A 20,746-nucleotide genomic window follows, 5' to 3' on the forward strand; every position below is an offset into this window, starting at 1 on the left:
GAATGGTCCCAGAGTTGGCCATTCTTGAGGAAGAACCAGTCGAGGTGCGCATTCACAAACTGGCTACGGGGGTGCGCGACGCTCATACGGAAATGGCGAGGGTTCAGTTGGAGTTGAACCTGCAGATCACTGAGTTACAGTTGAAGGCCCAACCTTCAACCTCGCCAGAAGTAAAGGAGCAGTGGGCAACCGTTGTCACAGAAGCAATAGCGGCGGTTGACAGTGCAGTAGCAGACTGCACGCAACTTTTTGAGCAGTTGTTCGAGGTCTTGATGAGCTTGTAGGAGGGCCCCAATGTACAATGGATATAAACAGAAGTGCATGAGCTACAACAGTGGTATGATGAGGTCAAAGGTACAACGCGAACCATCGCGCTCACACAGAGACTGGAAAAGCTGCAGGAGGCCAAGCAACTGAAGGAACATGTGGATGCATCACTGCACAAGAAAGCAGTGCTAAAGTCACGAGTGAAGCCCTGGCTAGATGAGGCTTACACGGTGACAACATCTATTGAAGGAAAGCTTGCGACTTTGCAAGCAACTCAGCAAAAGCTTCAGGCTGATAGTTCTGGAGCAATGACCGAGCAGATGGTTGAAGACGTGAAGAAGGCAGTCGCACAGTGCACTGCTGAGGTTACGGTCATACAGGTTGAGCTGGGAGGTCTTTGCGCTAAGATCTCCACACCTACTGAGTGACTCGAGGGTGAGTCACGATGTTTGTGTTGGGGACCTATTGGGAACAGGATCCCCTAAGGGCAGTTTTGGAGCTAAAAACCCATGTTTTGGGTCAAATTTTGGAATAAAATTGTAAAGAATCCACATTTTGTGGTCATGGAGCGCGAATGTGTCATGAGTCATAAAGGGTTTTCCGCCCTTATTTTGTAAAGTAAATTCGACAGTAAAAGATTTACCCATGGTCTGCAAATCATGGGATTGTATAAAAAGAGCTAAGTAAGTAAGATCTAAGGAATTCGATGAGTTATAGGTTGTAGAAGAAGTCTTGAGCGATAAGGAGAGAAGTCTAAGTTTCAGATCTTACTATAGGTAGAGGCTCTGCAACTGAGTGCACAGAGGCCTAGGGTGGAAGTTCGCAGCTGAGTGCGCGAACCCCTGCAGCTATGTGCGCAGGGCGGATAGAGTCTCTAATCATTTAAAGATATTAATAAAGAGAAGTATTTTACAAATTCTGTCTTTGTTTCCTATTAATGCACCTTCTCATATTGTGTATGGATTTCATTTACAATCCTTATGTGATGCACAAATATATGTAATCACGTTGGTTAATCAAACACAAGTGAGAATATTTGTTTACACGGTGCTAACTATGATTGTTTAGTGAGATAATTAAACGCTTAAGGATAACTTGGAAACCTGTTATATAAGCTGCTTTAGCAGTGCGAAAGTACCTGAACCGCAGATTAGGGATGCGCGAAGGCCAATCGTATCCCTTTGCGGAGGTACTGAAGGGTGGAATAAAGGGTTAGACGGATAGAGCCCTAGAACTTAGTGACCTGCGTGAAAGCAAGAATAAGAGGAATAAACTGACATCACGACCATCTCAGGGTGCAGAAACTTGGTTCTAGCATCCCCCCATACTTCTTCGGGTGAGACTTCGGTCCACCCTACACGGGTTGATGCTGAAAGGGCCAGTAGTGTAGGGATTTGTTTTGCTAACTGACGTTGAACCTGGGTCAGGCCCCACTAAGCCAACATGTACTCTTTTGTTTCAAGGGCTTCTTCATCATCATTTTTTACAATGATGCAGATTTTCAGAATTCTCTTTCCAAGCGGCCTTGGTTTTGGGGAAAAGCTAGGATCCTCCTGACCCCTTGGTTTAATGATTTTGACCCCTCCACAACTTTGATCACATAGCTACCCCTTTGGGTTAGGCTACAATTTGTTTTTTCCCATCTATGACATTCTTCAATGTTTTTGGGTATTGGAAACACCTTTGGTCATTTTCTGGCCGTAGATCCATCGTGAAGCCAGTGTGGAGTCTTCACTTATGGTAGGATTTGCATAGAACTCAATAACAACAAAGACTTGTTTGACAAAATTAATTTAAAAATAGGTTATTTTCACTTGACCCAAAAATTGGACTATGAGAACACTATCTTTTGGTGTCGACTTTTCCATCAAACAAGTCAGCTTTGGAACTCTTGTTATAAAAAACTAGTCAAACGGAAGCCTAGATCTAAATATGGAAGCCATGCAGCGCACCGCCTCGAGAAGAGGAGGATTCCTCTTCCTCGGATCAGGAAGATGATGACATAGTCCCACTGGACGAGGCTCAAAATTCATATCTCCAAAAGCCTCATGAAGGAGGTCAAGAGATCTAATTTTTGTTGGCTAGAAGAGAAGAACTTAGTAACAATGCTCTGACAGGTGCCATGAGCACGCCCATGAATCAACCTCATCGGAATTCGACAAGGATGCCTCCTTATATTGTTAAAACGATCTCAAGGTAGTTTTGGTAGACACACCTCCATAACATTGGATCAAAGTAGCAAAAAATAAAGGAAAGAAAGGACGCATTAGTGATCATCCCCAAGCAGTGTGATTCTAATGTTTCTATTTTTTTGTTTTCTATATGTGTTATGTACTTTATTTCATGGCCATCATTAGGCTTGTTTTGTCTATGAACATCTTTAGGTCAGTTCTATCATATGCTATCAATGCAAAACATTTTATATTAATAGATTTTTTTTTGGTAATTGCTTACAAAAAAAAATGGTGCTTTAGTTACAAATGATCTTTTATATATTTTAAGTATGGGTTAAGTGATAGTTTAAATGAATTTCTTTAACTAAAGACCATAAAAATGTTAGGCTTAATGAAGTTATTTTTTACTTTTGTTTTATTAATGATATGTGATCATGTGATTTACATGAGGGTAACCTATCATGTGGAAGATTTTATGGCTTGGTAGAGAATCTTTCTCGGTAATTAGTTGGGAGAAAAATAATTAAAAATTTATATATATTTGTAAGTGTTAAACCTTTAGTAATTTTTTTTTAATGAGAAGTATAAATAATTTTTTTTGTAAGTCGGAACTTTCTATTAACTACAAATGTAAATATTTACATCGTTATTCCTTAGGATCCTATTGGTCTCACCCCAACCAAGTTTGTTGACCATTACTACTAGACCATAACAAGAAGTCCAAAAAAAAAGCTAACCGACCATAACTGAAGAGGCAAAAAATGCCAAAAGACTGACAAAATAAATAAAACACCAAAAGACATACTCAATCATTGGAATTGACAAAAGTTGGGTTGTCTAACTACATCCCTGGTGGAGGGGGAGGGCAAAAAGTGCAATCAACATGTTGCTCCAGGTAAGTTAGCTAGGCCTCAAGTTGCTCCAATTTGTTCATAATGCACATATGTCTGCTTCATACCACCAACACTTTCTCCCGTAAGTGAAATTGGAAATACTGAATTTGGGACAAGGCTGCCATAGCTTCCTCACAATGGTTTTTCTCATAGGTATCCATTTTAATTTCACCGATTGACTCAGTGGTGTTGGGGTTGCATGAGAATATTTTCCTCTCTTCCTTTGAGTTGGTCGGTGACCTCGATGAGGGTCGGGGGTGCTTCCGCTTGCAACTGTGCTCGAACCAATATACTCATTTTTCTGATAACGACACTGAGGTCTAGGCTCCAAGACGGTTCCACTGTTGTTGGTATCTAGACAGGAGCTGCGATGTAGATCCATACCCATAAAAATCAAAGGTAGGTGCTCCAATTGTTGCACCCATGCTATCCCACAATTCACTCCTTTCCACGACACATGTCCTCTTCCTGCCTCAAACTCAGACCTCCCGTGGATCACCTGACCCCGCTTGACACCTGCTTGGTTGTGCCCATCTTCCACATACTCCACCAATGGGTCCAACACCTACCCTAGACTTGACCATGAGTGTATCAAATTCCAACCACCAATAACAATGCTCTCCGTATCTGAACCCCTTACACCCCCAATTATGGCCACCCACAATTGATTCAACTCCTCACAAGCGCACCACCACAAGAGGATACTTTGATGCCCGTAAGCATATACCCTTTGAAGATCTCAAACCACTACACTAGTGGGAGAGAATCCGACCCAATTTCCTGTTCACACTCCACCCAATTCCAGTATCACTGAACAAGCACTTCGATAAACCAAAAATCATAAAAATTACTAGGAGAAAACTAACAACAAGATTGGCCTAAGATGCTCAACCAGTCTAGAGGGCTCCATAAGGAGTACATAAATAAATAGAAGATCGAATTGCGCTGGGTTCTCTTCTGCAAGTTTGTGCCACCCCTATCACATTCCAAATTAGAGCATGTAGCCCCTTTGAATCCCCAATAACCATCAACGAGCTAGGAAGTTGGCTTAAGGCGTCGGTCTGGATGACTTACGTTAAACTTCCATCGCCATAATAACATTACGAAACCCATTTTCTGTCGTATAAGACCCTGCTCCCACCAGCGTTCGCATAAATGCTCCCAAGCGTCAATGGGTGGTTTCACACGGGCTTGTTGCTGCATGTCCTACCATGCAACCCACCTTCTTTTCACATGCATAGAGGGTCTGGAGGGAGGCCAAACATGACTCCCCACAACATTAGATCATCGACCCCATCTCGGTGAGAAGTATAAATATTTGATCATATTTTTATTAAAAATATATATTTACATTAAAAAATATTTTATCTAATCTCTAAATATTTATAATAATTTTTAAATAAGTCATTATATTTTAAAAATTTAGATAATTTTTTAATTTTTAAAGAAGTCATTATATTTTAAATAACTTAATAATAAAATTTAACTTTCCATTCAAATTTTATTTTATAAATATTTCATTTTACACTATAATTTCATTTTATTCTAATAACTATTATTCCTATAATTTCAATTAATATATTATATATATATATATATATATATATATATATATATAAATTTGATACGGGATAAAAAAATAATAACTTAATTTAATAATTATATATTTTATATTTATTTAATAATTATACATTTTTATATATTATACATTTTTATTATTAATGATTAAATAAATTTTATAAAATTTTAATATTAAATTTAATCTAAAATTATTAGGAATAACTTTAAAATTTCATAGGCTCTAGTCATTTATTATAAATTTCACACTAATTATGAAATGAATTACTAATTTATCCCAATGAATTACTAACTTATACGGTTTCTAATTTATGCTATCGAATTACTAACTTATATGGTATCTTAGAATAACTGAAGAATCTTGAGGAGTATCCAAAAATGATAAAATGGAAGTAAATGAAATTCATGATATAAATTAAAGTGAGAATGTTCATGGGCATCACCTCCTTGGGATTATTATTTTTCATTTTACCCGGAAACAAATTTAAAATGAAATTTTAATACTGTAAAAATATATATAAAAAGATTTTTAAATTCAATATTTTTGTAATATATTTTTCTCCATGTTTTTATTGCGTTAATTATAAAAATAAAATATAATTTAAAAAAATAAATAAAATTAGTAATTAGTAATTATTAATTATTAATTAAATTAAAATATTTTAACTATATCAGATTACATAAAAATAAAATAAAATAAATTTTATTAATTATAAGTATTAATTATTAATAATTAAACTAGTCTATATTTATTTAATTTCTAGATTTACCAAGTTTTGAGAGGGATCAAATCTTTTGAGGTGTAAACCCTTTTACAGTGAGAAGATATTTCATCCATCTAGTATTTTGGTAGGTCTAGAGTTAAGATGGATCTAGGCTGGTATATATTAATAGACTACGTTGTCTATGAATGCCACAAATTCGCCCAAACACCAAACTTCTTGCCATAATCATTAATAAAATTTTCAAAAAATATGAGTGCTAGAGTCTTTGGATGTTTTTTATGGTGAAAATAGATTCAACGCCGTCAAGAACCCCTAGGAACCCAAAATCGTGAATCCTGACAACTGTAACCTAAATTTCCATTATTTTTCGAGAAAAATTATGACCTCTTTAGACTACTCTTATATTAATATATTTAAATTTCATTTAGTTAATTTTACAAGTGTTGAATATAATATAAAGAGTGCATTTTATTTAATTTATTTATACAATTTTTTGATGTATTAATAATAATTATGTGGGTAAGTGTGTATTATCAATAATTATTAGATGGATGGTAGGGAATTAACCTCCACATAATATGATAAAATATTCTTAGTAGTAGTCACAAATCAAAGGTTGAAATTTATCATCAAAATAGTTACGTCATTTTTTTCCTTTTAATTAAATTGATTAATTAAAAGAAAATATCATATGGACATGTGTGATATGAACATGAGTTATGGTTTTTGGGCATATGGTATTGGCTCATGGTATTTTTGTGGGGAATTGGTATTAATAAACCATGGTATTGTAACAGAAATCTATTTATAAGTTAAGAATCTCCATGGTAAAGTTAGGCTAGCTAATTTTTATGTCTTTTTTTGGCAATGTGAAAGGTATAATGATTTAAGTATTTTGATGCCTATATAGCTTGAGTGGCCTTGATGGTTAAGAGCATGTGCCTCCTCTTAAGAGGTCATAAGTTCAAAATTAGAGGGAGATAGAGTATGTATGCCTTTGTAGGCTTTACAATTTAAATAATTTTTATTATTTTTTAATGTTAGCAATGTAATTATATAATGGAGCAGTTTTTAAGTGCAACTTTTTGAAGTTTTCCGCATATTTATGGCTGAAATACAAAGAAAAATTTGTGGTCAAATCTTGATTTGTGTTGTTTAAACTAGTTTTTTGACTACCTGTATGGATTCAAAACACTCAAATACCCCAGGGGCACTTCGATTATGGAGAGTTCACCCGTCAAACATATGATTTCAATGAATCCCTGTCAAACTGTAGACAAATTATATCTAAAAATAAACTGGAAAACTTCCCAAAATATCACACATAAAAACTACTAAATTATAGAATAAGTATTTTTGATAATTATACATTTATCAACCATTTAATTTATATAACCACACTAATACATATAACATCTTTAATATATATATATATATATATATATATATATATCATATATATAATATATATATATATATATAATATTACATAATAATAATATTTAATTCTATCCTTTTTATCATACTTATTACCATCCATGTAATCTCTTGGTGACATCTATCTTCTGGTACTTTAGTGCTTTTACTTACCGTGGCATTTTATATAACTTTCTATATATTAGGCACATAATACTGACATGATTCACTCACTGTGAAGTAGTACATTATTATTACTTAAATAAATCAACCATATGAAAATCAACCATGGTCAACCATGTTTATTTTAGGGTTTATATACCTTGGGTTTATATTATTCCCATGGGTTATAATATTATTCCCTTGGGTTTTTAGTATTAATCCATTGAGTTTATAATATCAATCATGGTCAGTCATGGTCAACCATGTTTTGTAAAGTCAATCATGGTCAACCATGTTTCAACGTCGCATTGTGACAAAGATTGTCTCAATATGAAAATCAACCATGGTCAACCACGGTCGAACATTGCATTATGACAAATATTGTCTCGATATGAAAGTCAATCATAGTCAAGCATGGTCAACCATGATTGAACGTCACTTTGTGACCAGGATTTTCTCAATATGAAAATCAACCATGGTGCAACATCGCTTTGTGACAAGGATTGTCTCAACATGAAAATCAACCATGGTCAACCATGTTTCGTTTAGGGTTTATAATATTTATCTTAGAGTTTATATACCTTGGGTATATAATATTAATCCCTTGGGTTTATAATATTAACCCCTTGGGTTTAATATTATATCCTTGGATTTATAATCCCTTAGTGTTTTAGTATTAATCCACTGGGTTTATTATTCCATGGTTGAGCATGGTCCAACGTTGCATTGTGATAAAGATTATCTCAATATGAAAATCAACCATGATCAATCGTAGTCAACCATGTTTATTTTAGGGTTTATAATATTTATCTTAGGGTTTATATACCTTGGGTTTATATTTATAATAATTTTTATTAGTATTATTTATTATAATTATGAATATATAAACCATTATAATTAAGTTTTGTATTTATTGTTTTAATTGTTAATTATTATTTATTATTAATAATTATTGTTAAATGTGGTTGATATAAATATTGATAAATGTGGTTGATATATGCCTATGGGTGTTTATCAACCACATTTATTAATATGATTGTGCTAGTTTATAACTATTTAATTTAATTATTCCTATTTTAATATTAACTTTATTTTAATTTAAAACATCCAAATTTGCTTTCAGATTCTTTGCCCATGAACCGAGTTAAATAAATCAATTCCATACTTTCATAAGAAAAAGGAACATGTCACAGAACAACATAAAGACCTTTTATTACTGCATGAATACATATACTTTGCATATTTGTGCTTTCACAGTGTAGGCCAAAGCACCTAACCATCGTCTACAAATTGGCGAGTTTGTCAAACGTCATTTCCTAAATGTGAAATGGAGGGTGAATGAGAGCTACAACACAAAAACCATGAAAGTCGGACTTGAGAATATTAATGCAGCAAGAGGAGAAAGAAGCTCATAACAATGGAAGAAAATATTCAATGTGCTAAAAAATTGGAAGACCCAGAAGTTGGAGCTTTAGCGACTTCCTTCACTCTACCCATTACTGTCAAAATTTCCTCAATGACGGGCCAAGAAAGAGACCATTTCCCTATTTTCTGCAACTTCTCTCTGTTGATCAAATTTCCCAGTATCCCATCATTGGATTCAGAGGGAGTTTCAGATTCAGATAATGGAGGAGCTACATCGACATTAATGTGGAGCTTCATGCAATTTTGGAAATCCTCCACTCTTCTGCTACTGAAATATCTTGTGCCCACATGGACAATGGGGACTGAATCAACCCCTCCATTGTAGAGTCTAATTGGATTGCTGACATTACAAGCCTCCCACTCCTCTTTGCTTTTCAACACTATAACAATCTATTCTCCAGAGGCATATGCAAACCCTGCAACAAGGATTATGTATATTAAATATACTTTTTTCATCTCTCCTCCATGTTTAAACAGCCTCAATGAGAACAAGATCTTATAATAGGCCTAGGCCATATATGCAATTTGTATATTTTATGATATGATCTGAAATGAAAACCTAATCAAATACGGTAGTTGTAACTAACATTATTCGACGATTTTCACTTAGTACTATTAGCAAAAAGTTCAGCAAAATGCAAAATAGAACTTTAAATTTTTCCAGTATTAGAAATCAGTGTAGATTCATCTTAACTCCAGATCTACTAAGCATCAAGAGGGATCCAATCTATTTTCACTCTAAAGAGGTTTGCACCTCAAAAAAATTGATTCCTCATAGGGTTTGGTAGATCAGGAGTTAAGATGGATCTAGGTTAGCTATGTAATTTGATCGAGTCAAAATGTTTAGAGGGAAAAACATGACATGGCATGGCATTACAACAACTCTTCCATACTGAGATAGAGAGGGCCCCTATAAGCAATGAAATCATGCTAATGCTTATAGAGATTGTCTCCAACATGGAAGATTTTGCCAAAAGCCCATCCATGGAAGTTCAAGTGAGGAGCCCATCCTCTATCATCTCCCACCACGTGTTCCACTTTTGAACATAAGTCCACATTCATCATGATGGTTGTCCATGAAAGCAACATGATCCGATGCAACATCAAGTTCCTCTCCCTCATCCTATACTAATGGTGTTGATACACTGGAGCTAGCGACAACTGAATCAAAACTAGTCTCACTTTGGCTTGCTTTGTTTGGTGCAGAAATGATAATAACCCACTTCATCTCTTACATTCTCTTGTTAATCTTCCATTTCAAGAAATATTCCATGCTCTCATGTCTCATAGCCATTATGCCCAATGTCTCATCCTTATTTGTCCTTATTCGAAATTTGAAAAAGGATTTTGCAACATTCAAACTTTCTCTGTCACACTATCATCTAACCAAAAAAACAAGGCACACATGGTTGTGTGCCCCTTGCCTGCAAATCTCGTAAAAGGTATTTGAATGTTTGATTTGTCTGTCTTTAGAACTAAATAAGCATATTTTTTTCCTCATATCCTTTACAAATAGGGCATGTCAAACAACAAACTGTGGATTTTATTTACAACACGACATACAAATATATGTGGCCATGGTTATGCAAAGTTATTATTCTTATATAAAGGCTTAAAAAGCCCAGTTGAGATATTCCAGTCTTTCCCATATCTGACCTTTTGGTCTGCATGTCATGACTCGGTAAGTAAATGGGTAAATTTTATGATAAGCACTGAATCTTGTTTAATGATAGCAATTAATTTGACATTATATTGGAGTTTTTGGAATAATGTGGCGATTTTTATTTTTATTTTTTTAAAATCACTTTTTTATGCTATATATGGATTCAACATTCTAAAAAACATTTTGGTCATTCATGCTGTGGAAATTTAACTACTCAAACTTGTAATTCCAACAAATCCCTACTACATTATATGCAATTTTGACTGGGAAATACACCAAAAATCCCTCTAAAACTTATAATAGATAGACCACGACTAGCAGAGTATTAAGCACCATGTAAAACTTATAACAGATAAACTACCACTAGGCAGAATATTAAACACCATGTCCTTAACCATATTACTAACTTTGAGCTTCTTAACAATTTAGAGCCTGACTTCTGACCACAAAGTCACATTTGTCTTTAACCCTCAATCTAGTCATGCATGCCAACCCCATGCAAGATCCCAGTGAAATCCAAAGATACACTCATTTCAATCAGAATAATATAGACCTTTTCTTAAAGGATTTAAATAGAGATTTAAGTTCTCTGACTTATAATAACAATATTGATCAAATTTATCACAAATTTACTACTACCCTTTCCACTACCATTAACAAGTTCTCTACTGAGGTTTCATATAAGAAGATCAATAGAACTTCTAACCCTTAGCATGAAAAGGACTGCAAGAGTGCCAGGAAAACTATTCGTGACACTCCTAATGAAACTGTAAAGCTTTGAAATATTAGTATATACAAAGCCCTCATTAAAGAGAAGAAGGGGGCATATATTAAGAAGAGACAAGAACATCTTCTTCACCTCTCTAAAGTTGCACCTAGAAAATTTCGGCGAAATGTGCTTGTTTGTAAATATAAAGATAATCATTCGATCCCCTTAGAAAAGTGGGACATCTATCTTAAGAATCTGTATGACTCCCCGGACACCATAGACAACAACATTAACACTCCTACTAAGGAAGATATATTTTCTCTTGAGGACGTTGAGTCTGGGATTAATAAGCTCGCTAGGGAGAAAGCTAAAGATATTGAAGGATACGAAGCTGAGATTGGTTACAGTAACGAAGGTGGAGTTATACTATTAACATAAATCAAAGGTATATGGATTGGTCACAATTGTGTAGGTATATTTCTACTATTGTCTATCATCTAACTACAAATAGTGGAGGGAAAAAGTCTATGGATTGGTTATAATAGTGGAGGTAGAGTTCTATTGTTAGTAGAGGTTGAAGGTCTATGGATTGGTTACAATTGCGATGTAGAGGTTATTATGGCTACTGTGTAACCATAAGTGAATTATTGGAACCTAATTGCAATGTGTAGGTTTTTCTGTCTATGGTGTAACATGGGTGGAATAACTGAAACCTGATTCATTGCTAAGGTCAATTTGGCTATGATGTAATTATAAGTGAAATTCAATGAGATCACTAGTCACGGGATTAGGTCCCACCCTCGTTTTGGAGTTATTCTTATGGCATGATGATAGAATGGCTTCATATAGTTGATATCACACGAAAAAATTCATAATGCAATGGTAGTGGACTCTTGTTGCATAAGGCAGGTCACAGTTTCAAATCTAGTTGATTATGTTTTTATATTATTTTTCATTTTAACGAATAAGTAGACAAGATGGTCCATGGAGAGGACCTTTTTATATAAATGATTTCTAGAAAGGGGATATTTTGTAGAACATGCCTTGAGAGGGCCATTTTTTCAAACATTTACTTTTGATATGGTTTTCTATGGTTTTTAGGGTCATTATAAAACCAAAGTCAATTCTAGAAAAGTGGAGACGGGAAGAATTATGTTGTCATTAATTCAAGGGTTATGAAGATTTGTGAAGATGCTTGTTTGATGTTGTTGGGTGTGTGTTATATTCTTTCCACGAGTAACCCCATGCACTAATGGTGTGTGTTATATTCTTTCCACGAATAGGGGTTTGAGGGGGGTTAATGGATTGGGGTTGATGGATGCTTAAACATGTATATATATGTATTGTAACATTGAAAGGAATATAATGAAAAATCAACCTGGTAGTCTCGGTTTTGGGATCTTAGGGAAAATATATGTGAATATATGTTATATGTTTTATGATCTCACCATTGTTTATTTTCTATTTTTAGAATTTGTATGCAGATAATTTATGTACAAGGCTAAATCCTACATTTGGTATCAGAGTTGTTTCAGCTTCAAGGGGACACTTTTGCTGTTGAGGGTTTTTCTGGGCCTGTGGTAGACCCTGTTCACTGGGAGATATGCGGGATTGATTCTTGTGGTGAAAGAAGATGGCGAGCAGTGGGAAGATAGAGATCGATAAATTTAATGGTCAGAGTTTTGAGTTGTGGAAAATCAAGATGGAGGATCTGCTGGTGGATAAAGATTAGTGGATCATGATAGATTCGAGTACTAAACCAACGATAATGTCCGATGAAGACTAGAAGAAGTTGGATCGAAAAGCAAAGAGCACAACACGGTCATGTATCTCAGATTCGGTATTGTTGAATGCATTAGGGGAAGCTTCAATAAAGGATTTGTGGGACAATTTAGGGACCCTGTACCGATCTAAGTCTCTGGTGAATAAATTGTTCCTACGAAAAATTTGTATAACTTGAGCATGAAGGATGGAGACTTAGTGATAGAGCATCTAAACGCCTTAAGTATTGTGGTAAGCTAGTTGTTATTAGTCGATATTAAAATATCAGATGAAGATAAGTGCATCAGTTTGTAGTGTTCTCTACCAGATTCGTGGGATAATATGATTGTTGCAATAGGTAACAATACAACTACCTTACAGTTTTATGAAATACTCTCACCCTTGATGTCGAAGGAGATGAGACAGAAAAATATGGAGGGCCAGAATGGTGATGCCTTGTCTATACGAGGAAGGTCTTGGAACAGAAACAAAAATAAGTTTTTGAGTGGGAGATCTAAATCTAGAGGGAGATCTAAATCTCTAGGAAGACATGTAAAGGTGTGTTTGAAATGTGGAAAGGAAGGGCACTTCAAAAAGGACTGTAGATCTAAAGCTCCTGAGAAAGGAAAGGAATCTAATGATGATCCTTCTTTAGAGGCGAAAACCACCTCAGATGAAGGTGGGGATGTGTACTTGGATTCTTCTTCAAGTACACATGTAGATCACAAGGCATGGTTGATTGACTCAGGTGCATCCTTTCACTTCACTCCCCATAGGGGTTGGTTTTGCGAGTATGGGAAATATGATGGTGGTGATGTCTTCCTAGGGGATGACAGGAAGGCTAGAATCGCCGGACACAGAAAAGTCAAGTTGAATTTGCAATGCAGAAGGACTAGAACACTTCCAGGTGTTTTTCATATTCCTTCTCGCCAGATATCTGATTTTTGTAAGCAAGATGGATGATGCAGGTGTAAAAACAATGTTTAAGAAAGATACCTGCAAGATGGTTTGGGGAGAACTGGTATTGATGTGGGGAGCTCGAATTAGAAATCTATACAAGCTTCTGGGTAGCACTGTTATTGATGGTTGTAATAGTTCTGTGGTTCCTGAAAGTGGAGCAGAAAATCTAGTGGTCTCAGGAGAAAAGACCATGCTATGGAATCAAAGGCTTGGACATATTGGAGAGAAGGGCCTTCGAATACTTCATGGCATTGGTATGGTAGAATGATAGGGCCCTATAATACTAGTGATTACCCCATTACTATTGTAGTTCTATCCCTTATTAATATTGTTGTGCCCCTATTGTCCCCATATTTTTATTACTGTGCCCCATAGAATCCCTCTATTGTTATTTTTGTGGCTTTATATTATTATTGTTAGGTCGGTTGGGTTATATTGTGACTCCTTAGACTCCTATATATAGAAAGGAGGTTTTGTCATTTGAATCATCCAAGAATTGCTCATTTATGTAATGTAAAGGAGGTTTCCCCCTCGAAGAGGCTGAATTCTAAGGCATTGATCTATCTTTTCTATCTTTTTCTTGAGTTGGTTTCATAACATTTGGTATCAGAGCAATTCATCGTTCCTCCATTTGCAATCGTCACTTAACACTCTAGTGCTGGATATAGGAAGCAATTCAATTCCTTTGCTACCTTACAATGAATAAAATTATGGGTACTTCCTGAATCAATCAACACTATTACCTTTTTCTTCTTGATTTGTCCTTCTATCTTCATGGTTTGAGGAGTGGTAATTCCAGCCAATGCATTACAAGATATAGTTGGATTCATTTCTTCTTTATCTAGGCTTTGTTCCTGGAGTATATCCTCTTCCTTTGACCTTTCTTGCTCCTTTTCTTTTTCCTCTTCCCAATCTATGTAGAATAACTTATTCTCAACACACTTATGACCTTTAGTGTATTTGCTATCACAACTGTAACAAAGCCTTTTTGCTTGAGACTTATCAATTGGCTAAAAAAAGTGTTGCTTTTTGTATCCTCATAATGTGTTGTCAATTCTTCTGTAAAAATTGCCCAAGTGATAATTTGTTTACGAGAGCAAAGCCATTGATACCATTCAAAAGCTACATGGAAACCCAAATATTGTTGTAAGTGACAGAGATCCCATTTTCACTGGAAATTTTTGGATAGAATTATTGTCTTGTCTTAGTACTTAGTTAGCTCATAGCTCATCTTATCATCCTCAATCTGATGGGAAAACTGAGATAGTAAACAAATGTTTGGAAGGATATCTTCGTTGCTTTGTATCTGATAAACAGACACAATGGGTCAAATGGTTGCCTCTGGCTGAATGGTGGTATAACACTTCCTTCCATACAACAACAAAAATGACCCCATTTATGGCACTTTATGGATATCAGCCACCATCCATCACATCATATTTAAGAGAAAATTCTAAGGTTCAAGCAGTGGAACATCACATTGAACATCAACAAGAAGTCCTCCAACTCTTAAAGGATAACCTCGTGTTGGCACAGAATAGAATGAAACAACAGGCAGATCAAAATCGCAGCGAAAGAAGTTTTGAGGTAGGCAATTGGGTATTCGTACGGCTACAACCATATAAACAAATGTCCCTCAAGCAAGTTAAGAAGGATGATAAATTATCACCAAAGTATTATGGTCCGTACAAAGTGTTGCAAAATATTGGTACTATGGCATACAAATTGGAGCTTCTTGCAGCGTCTCGAGTGCACCCAGTTTTCCATGTTTCATGTCTAAAGAAGGTTATAGGCGACAAGCTGCGAGTTTAGACAATATTTCCAGAACTTGACGAGAAGGAAAAATTATATTGGAACCGGAAGTAGTCACAGAAACAAGAACTCGACAGCTACGAAATCGATCAATCTCAGAGTATCTCATCAAGTGGAAGAACTTATCCGCTGAAGATTCCACATGGGAGGATGAGAATTTTATACAGAAGCATCCAGAACTACTCAAGCGTTGAGGACAACACTTTTTTTGAAGGAGAGGGGCATGATAGGACCCTATAATACTAGTGATTACCCCATTACTATTGTAGTTCTATCCCTTATTAATATTATTGTGCCCCATAGAATCCCTCTATTGTTATTTTTGTGGCTTTATATTATTATTGTTAGGTCGGCTGGGTTATATTATGACTCCTTAGACTCCTATATATAGAAAGGAGGTTTTGTCATTTGAATCATCCAAGAATTGCTCATTTATGTAATGTAAAGAAGGTTGCCCCCTCGAAGAGGCTGAATTCTAAGGCGTTGATCTATCTTTTCTATCTTTTTCTTGAGCTGGTTTCATAACATAGAAGGTATGTCTAATTTATCTCTAGATTTCGATTTCTGTGAACATTGTGTATATGGGAAGCAGAATTGAGTGAGTTTCCCCTCTGGTGCTAGGAGGGCAAAAATGATATTAGAGCTTGTGCACAGTGATGTGTTTGGACCTGTGTCGATTCGATCACTGGGTAAGTCTTTGTACTATGTATCATTTATAGATTACTTCTCAAGGAATACATGGATATATTTTCTTAGGAAGAAATCTGAAGTCTTTGACATGTTTAAAGAATTTAAGGCTCTGGTGGAAAACCAGAAAGAGAAGAAGATAAAGGCATTGAAGAAAAATAATGGTGGAGAGTTCTGCAAGAATGAATTTGAAGAGTTCTGTAAGAAGTATGGTATAGCACGACAGAAGACTACTCCATACACACCTCAACAAAATGGAGTTGCAGAAAGAATGAACAAGATGTTGATGGAAAATGAAAAAACATGCTAAGTGGTGTCGGGTTAGGACAAGAATTTTGGGCAGAGGCTGTGGAGACTGCATGTTACCTTGTCAACAAATCAACTTCATCAACATTGGAGGATAAGACTCCACAAGAGGTACGGACTGGTAAGAAAACCTCTCTTTCACATCTCACGGTATTTGGTTGTGATGCATATGTGCATGTTCCAAAGGAGAAAAGAACCAAGTTGGATAGTAAATATGAAAGGTGCATCTTTATTGGGTATAAGGATGGTTTAAAATGTTATAAGCTTTGGAAACTAGAAACAAGGAAGGTTGTGTACAACCGAGATGTGGTGTTTAGAGAAGTGAAAAATGTTATTAAACATGATGTCCTACCAAGGGAACCTAAGAAGATATAGTTTGAGCTAAAGGAGGAAGAATTAGGCTCTACACCATAAGAGGAATCAGAAGACGAAGAGCCAAAAACTCCATCTGTGAGAAGATCAGTTCGAGAAAGAAGGCAACCAGAAAGGTATAGTCTAGATGCTTTCTGTTCAAATATTGCATATCTATTACTGATGATGATCCCAAAACTATCAGGGAGGCAGTAGATTTAGAGAATGGAAAACTCTGGAAAGAGGCCATGGTTGAAGAAATGGCATCTTTGCGCAAAAATGAGGCTTGGGATTTAGTGGAGTTGTCGGCTGGAAGGAAACCCATTGGAAGAAAATGGGTGTTTAAGAAGAAGATGGATGCAGAAGGCAAGGTGGATAAATACAAATCTAAGTTGGTAGAAAAAGGTTATTCCTAGGCATCGGGAATTGATTTTGGTGATATTTTTTCTCCTGTTTCCAAGGTAGCTTCTATTCGATTACTTTTATCTGTTGTTTTTGCTTTTGATTTTGAGGTAGAACAGATGGATGTGAAGAAAACATTTATTCATTGGGATCTAGAAGAATAGATCTACATGAAGCAACCTAAAGGCTTTGTGGTGAAGGGTAAGAAAGAAATGGTATGCAGGTAAAAAAAGTCTCCGTATGGGTTAAAAAAGTCTCTGTATGGGTTAAAACAGTCACTAAGGATGTGGTATCAGAAATTTGATACATTTGTATGCGGACTTGGATTCACCAGAAGCAAAGAAGATCATTGTGTGTATTTTAAATTAATTGGTGACCATGTTATTTATTCGGTTTTGTATGTGGATGATGTGTTGTTGATTGGAAATAAAAAAGAAATTATTTAGGATTTGAAGACCCAATTGTCCTCCAAATTCGACATGAAAGATATTGGTGTTGCAAAATATTTTGGGCATGGAAATTAAACGAGATTGGGCAAAGAGGAAGCTCTGGTTAAACCATAGAAAGTATGTTGAGACAATACTGCAGAGGTTTAATATGTAGAATAGTAAACCCGTGAAGGTTCCTATTCCTGTAGGTGTAAAGTTATCTACTGAATAGTGTCCTAAGACAAGAAAAGGAAGAGGACATGTCCCATGTTCCATATGCAAGTGCAGTTGGTAGCTTGACGTATGCAATGGTCTGTACTAAACTAAACATTGCACATGCAGTGGGAGTATTGAGTAAGTTTATGTCAAAACTAGGGAAGGCGCATTGGACAACAATGAAGTGGGTTTTCAAGTATTTTCATGGCACTAGTGATTATGGTATGTGCTACCAAGGAAGACTAGGATTGGACAAAGTTTTAGACATCCATGGCTTTGTTGATGTAGACTAGGCTAGATATCTATATCAGAGAAGATCTACACGTGGGTATGTGTTTAACCTATTTGGAGGTGTAGTCAATTGGATGAGTAAGAGATAGTTTGTAGTGGCACTTTCAACTACAGAGGCAAAATACATGGCAACCACTCATGCAAGCAAGGAAGTAGTTTGGTTGCAGATATTGTATTCAAGTATGGGGTTAGTACATCGAGCTTTAAGGATAGGCTGTGACAACCAAAGTGCAATTTTCTTGGCAAAGAACCTTGCTTATCATTCAAAGACAAATAACATTGATGTTCAGTATCACTTTGTGAGGGATATGGTTGAGGCAAAAAAGGTGTCATTGGTAAAGGTGTACACTTTGAAGAATACTGCAGATGCATTGATGAAGTTTGTGAGTACTGAGAAGTTTTCTTGATGTAGAGAAACAATGGGCGTTGCAGGGTTGGACCAATGACTAAGCTCCCTTGTGCCTCCTTATACAGAAAATAAAACAACAAGTGGGAGAACGTTGTGTGTGTGTTATTTCTTTCAACGACTAGTCCCACGCACACCTCTACAGCGTCCGGGGCAATGCCCCAAGAATTTTTTTTTGGACCCTATATGAGGTGGGCAGACCTACCTATGGTTTTGTGCATGGGTTTTGCACATGGTTTTGGGCATGATGGTTTTCTGCCCATGGTATCTTGTAGATCTGGTCAAGGGAACTGTAGTTATGTTCTAATCCAGGGTTAATGGATTGGGTTTTATGGATGATCTAGCATGTATATGTATGTATTGTAACATTGAAAGGAATATAATGAAAAATTAATCTGGTAATCCTGGTTTTGGGATCCAAGGGAAATCTCTGTGTATATATGCTTTATGTTTTATGCTCTCGCCATTGTTTATTTTATCGTTTTAGAAATCATATGCAAGTAATTTTTGTATAGGGTTAAAACCTACATATGTTAGGAAGCCAAATTATGTGTTTTATAATGCTTCATGGGTTTGTGAAAATGTTACATGGTTATGAGTAAGTGTTGTACAAATAACCAAAATAATTTTCGAGAAATATGATTGATATTAGCAGAGTTAAGGCATGACTGTGGTTTTGATGATTGTGGATCTAGTCTAAAAATTGTGAAACAAGATACACTATTTTATGAAGGAGGTTGGTGCTTCAATTTTTTTTTTTCTACAACGAGTCGAAGCTTGCACATTTTCATGTTAGGTGCCTCAATCAAGTTGTAGCCTATTGCAAGTAGGTTCTTGCACATTTTTGAGGTTGACACCTCAATCATGTTGTAGCCTATTGGAAGTAGTTGCTTGTACATCTTGGGGGTATGTGCCTCCAACAGGTTGGTGCGTGAAAATATATGTAAATGAATTGAAGAAGAAGAAGAAAGAGAATTTGTGTTTTTCGCCTGCAAGGTTTTCCACATAAAATCTTGTGTTCTCTTATGTTGATGTGATGATGGCTTCTTGATGCATACATTCATTCATTGTTATTGTTATGATACATTTCTACATTGTTAAATATTGATGAAATGTTTTAGAATTATAACTTCATCATTACACTAATTCACCCCCCCTCTCATGGAAATCTTTAGCCTAACAGACTGTACACTTCCAAATTGTAGATAAATAACATGGTCATGATCTTTAACAGGTGGAATACCCATAGGAATATCTCCAAAAACCTTAGAATTATTGTGGATAACTTTTTGGAGATCCATTGGAGCACATGATATATATCTTGGAACATCTCATGAGCATAATTATGTAATTATACCATGGTGTCTTGTTCGAGTAATTTTTTCATGTTGTTAGAGATGATCACATTGGAGAATTTCCCTTTGATACTCTTGAGCTCTATTTCCTTTCCTTATAGGAAAAATATCATGAGAAGATATTGGAAATCAAGGCTTTTGTTCCTAATGATTATAATCATTGGTCTAATAATACAAAATTAGCACCACCCATTTTGGATAGCAATCATGGGACTATCTAATAAATAATCTCCAAAATATGGCTTATTACTATAGCACCACCCTAAATAGTTTATGGTCCATCCATTTGTAATCGTTAGTTAAAATTCTAGTGTCATGAATATAATTCCACTTTTGGAGGTGGATAATGACCCCCCCTAAAAATGTTTTTTGTAGTAGTGACTTCACCCAACTTAGTGAGAAATATTAAATCTCCACGTCTTCCCACTTTCAAATCAAGGCCACAACATATTTTTTCAATCTCACAACTGGACTATTAAAGGACATGTACACCAGTAAATACATGAAGAGTTTTAAACCTTAGTCCACCTATAAACATTTAACTTCACAAAAGAATACATCTCACATCCACCATAGATAACATATTTTAATAACACCTCTATTTACAAAGTCCATTCATTAAAGAAATGTAGGTAGTATCCAAGCACCATTACACATTATTTTAGCTTATCAACTTAAAAATACTCAATAACTCCAAGATAACATTCATGAAGTTGGTAACAATAGAGCCATATCATTAAAGATAAATAATTACGCTTA

At 35.5% G+C, this 20,746-nt stretch overlaps 1 pseudogene; it reads right to left on the bottom strand.

The window, feature by feature from the left end:
• Nucleotides 1-8,598: 8,598 nt before the first annotated feature.
• LOC149140786 (mavicyanin-like) lies at nt 8,599-9,705 on the bottom strand (annotated as a pseudogene).
• Nucleotides 9,706-20,746: the final 11,041 nt, after the last annotated feature.

The sequence above is a fragment of the Pinus tabuliformis genome, chromosome X, assembly GCF_031772625.1.
Source record: "Pinus tabuliformis cultivar Carrire ecotype Pingquan chromosome X, CPIR1, whole genome shotgun sequence".
Lineage (NCBI taxonomy): Eukaryota > Viridiplantae > Streptophyta > Pinopsida > Pinales > Pinaceae > Pinus > Pinus tabuliformis.